Raw genomic sequence first — 3126 nt, 5'->3', positions numbered from 1 at the left:
CTCCTGAAGGAGGGTACTCCGGCTGCAGTGTATTGCTCACGGTTTGTCGAACTTCGTGCTCGACTTGCCGGTCACACCTTTATTTACACCGATGGCTCCAAAACTGACGATGGTGTCGGCTGTGCCTTTGTCGTCGGGGCCGCCACCTTTAAATATCGGCTCCTCGACCAATGTTAGAGCTTTACGGCCGAGCTTTTTGCTCTCCATCAGGCCGTTCAGTATGCCCGCTGCCACCGCCATTCATCGTATGTACTTTGCTCTGACTCACTCAGTGCTCCTCAGAGCCTTGGAGCTCCCTATCCGGTCCATCCCTTGATTCAACGGATACAGCAGTCCCTCCATTCTTTCGCTGATAATGGTGGTTCTGTCAGCTTTCTGTGGGTTCCCGGACATGTAGGAGTGCCTGGGAATGAGGCTGCGGATGCTGCAGCCAAGGCTGCAGTCCTTCTGCCTCGGCCAGCCTCCCATTGTGTCCCGTCATCTGACGTTCGTGGGGATGTATGTAAGAGGCTTGTGTCGTTGTGGTGGGATGCTTGGTCATCCCTCCAAGGAAACAAGCTTCGGGCCGTAAAACCGCTCCCAACTGCTTGGACAACCTCCTCCCGATATCTCGGCGAGAGGAGGTCCTTCTGACCAGGTTGCGGATTGGGCATTGCCGGTTTAGCCACCGCTACCTGCTCTCCGGTGACCCAGCCCCGCAGTGCCCTTGTGGTCAGGCATTAACAGTGCGCCATGTTTTATTGTCGTGTCCCCGTTTTAGTCAATTTCGTGTTGTCCTGTCCCTGCCATCTACTTTACCAGATGTTTTAGCTGATGACGCTCGAGCAGCTGCTCGTATTCTGCGTTTTATAACTTTAACTGGTTTGTCCAATGACATCTAACCTTTTTACTTATTTTATCCACATCTTTGTCAGGTCCTTCTGGTGTCCCCCCCATCCCCTTGAGTTTTACTAGATTCCATGTGCTCTAACAACAGTGACTGGGCGCTAATGATCTCAGCAGTTGAGCGCCCTTAAACCCCACAAAAAAAAAAAACCTCCATTGCTCAGAACACTGCACAACTCGATGTTCTTAATTTCAATGACTGCTTCACAGCCTTTGCCATCTGGATCCTCCCCACCAACACCAGCTTTCCTGAAATGTGCAGGTGGGAACTCTCCCTGCAATATACTCTATGTTCTTGTAACCCTTCTGGTGTCAACCTTTGTTAGCCATTATCCTTATCCATCTATCCCCTTCCCTGTTCCCATTTCAGCACTACACAGCCCTCTATTCCACCAATGCACCCACAGTCTTTTTACTTCTCTCCTTTTCCGCAAACCAACCCCCCTCCCCCCTCATTCGCCCACCTCAGTCTGATCTCCTGATTGAACCTAGCTGTGCTACCCTCACCAGAGACTCTGTGTGTGTGTGTGTGTGTGTGTGTGTGTGTGTGTGTGTGGTGAGTAGCAAGTATCTTTTTCATAATATTGTAACTGATGCAGTATTTTATTATTTAAATCATATATGACAGTCTCGTACAGTAACCCACTTTGAAAAATATTCCGACAATCACTTGTATCTCCATCAGAACTGAAATGTCAGTTTCCGAAATTATCATTAAGCCTTGTTGTTAAATTTATAGTGCCTGTATATGAGCAAGCATGTGCAACAGTTCTACTGTCTCAGTATCTCATGAGGAACATAAGAATAAGTGAGATTAGGATGCATACTAGCAAAACTGATAATTTTTTGCATTTCTCATTCCATTAATATTGGTGCAAGGCACCTTCCACTGTGCACTAAACTATCAGTTATTGTGTTTGTTGACAGATATAAATTATATTTTATATTTCTTATAATTTATTTTCAGAATTGCTTTCAAACTGCATCTATTAAGTTGTTTAATTATTTTATGTACACTAGAGACTTATGCCAATGTCATCCATAAAATGTTTCAGATCTGATACATTGACACATTCATTTTCCAAGTTTACGGATCTGAAAACACTCCATGGTTGCTGAGAATAGTTATGATGACATTAAATCTCCTAGTGTGTTATTCTGCTTTAGAGTCTGGATTTCTTATTTCTGGTGATGTTTGAGGGTTGGTGTATATATTCTTAATTATGTTAGTGAAAGTTCATTAGTGACATGTTTCTCAAGGGTTGTTTGTGCTGATTTTGTTGAAACTGTCAAAAGCTGTGAACTTGGACAGTATGATGATTCATATTCTTTACTCCACTCTACAGTTTTGTTTGTGTCTTGCAAGGGTTCATTATGCCAGTTTGTTCCTTTTCCTTGGATTAAAATATAATGCTCAGAGTTTGTAAACTGGTGTGACATCATTCACATTATGAATAGGACACACGACTACAGAAGAATGCTGAAGATTGGATGGGTAGATCACGTAACTAATGAGAATGTATTGAATAGGATTGGGGAGAAGAGGAGTTTGTGACACTACTTGACCAGAAGAAGGGATCGGTTGGTAGGACATGTTCTGAGGCATCGAGGGATCACCAATTTAGTATTGGAGGGCAGCGTGGAGGGTAAAAATCATAGAGGGAGACCAAGAGATGAATACACTAAACAGATTCAGAAGGATGTAGGCTGCAGTACGTATTGGGAGATGAAGCAGCTTGCACAGGATAGAGTAGCATGGAGAGCTGCATCAAACCAGTCTCAGGACTGAAGACCACAACAACAACTCACAACTATAGGATTTTTTATCCAGCATTTCTGTTGTAACATTTTCTCCGGGCAGCATTACTTTCTTACATTTGGTAGCATTATATTCTTTTTTTGACGTTACTTCTGGAATGTCATAATCTTCATATTTAACTTTCTGTGCCTCTCATACTTTTGAACTGAACAAATGTTAATAAAAACTTTGTAATAACAGTAGAATATTTTCTCTGTCATGTGCCATTGTCCATACTAACAGATGAAATGTGATACGTTTGTTTGTGTCCATTTGAGACACTGATTTTTGAGAACACCGATTAATTAAAAAAAAGGGTAACCAGTATCAGAATGCAGCTCTAAATAGACACCACTATGATTGCTGTGTTGATAGTAGTGCTTTACAAACTTATGCAAGCTCTTTGCACAAAAATCTGTTAATAGTTTACATATATCTCCTAG

Source organism: Schistocerca piceifrons, chromosome 6 (genome assembly GCF_021461385.2).
Source record: "Schistocerca piceifrons isolate TAMUIC-IGC-003096 chromosome 6, iqSchPice1.1, whole genome shotgun sequence".
Lineage (NCBI taxonomy): Eukaryota > Metazoa > Arthropoda > Insecta > Orthoptera > Acrididae > Schistocerca > Schistocerca piceifrons.
Note: the sequence above shows the minus strand (reverse complement) of the source record.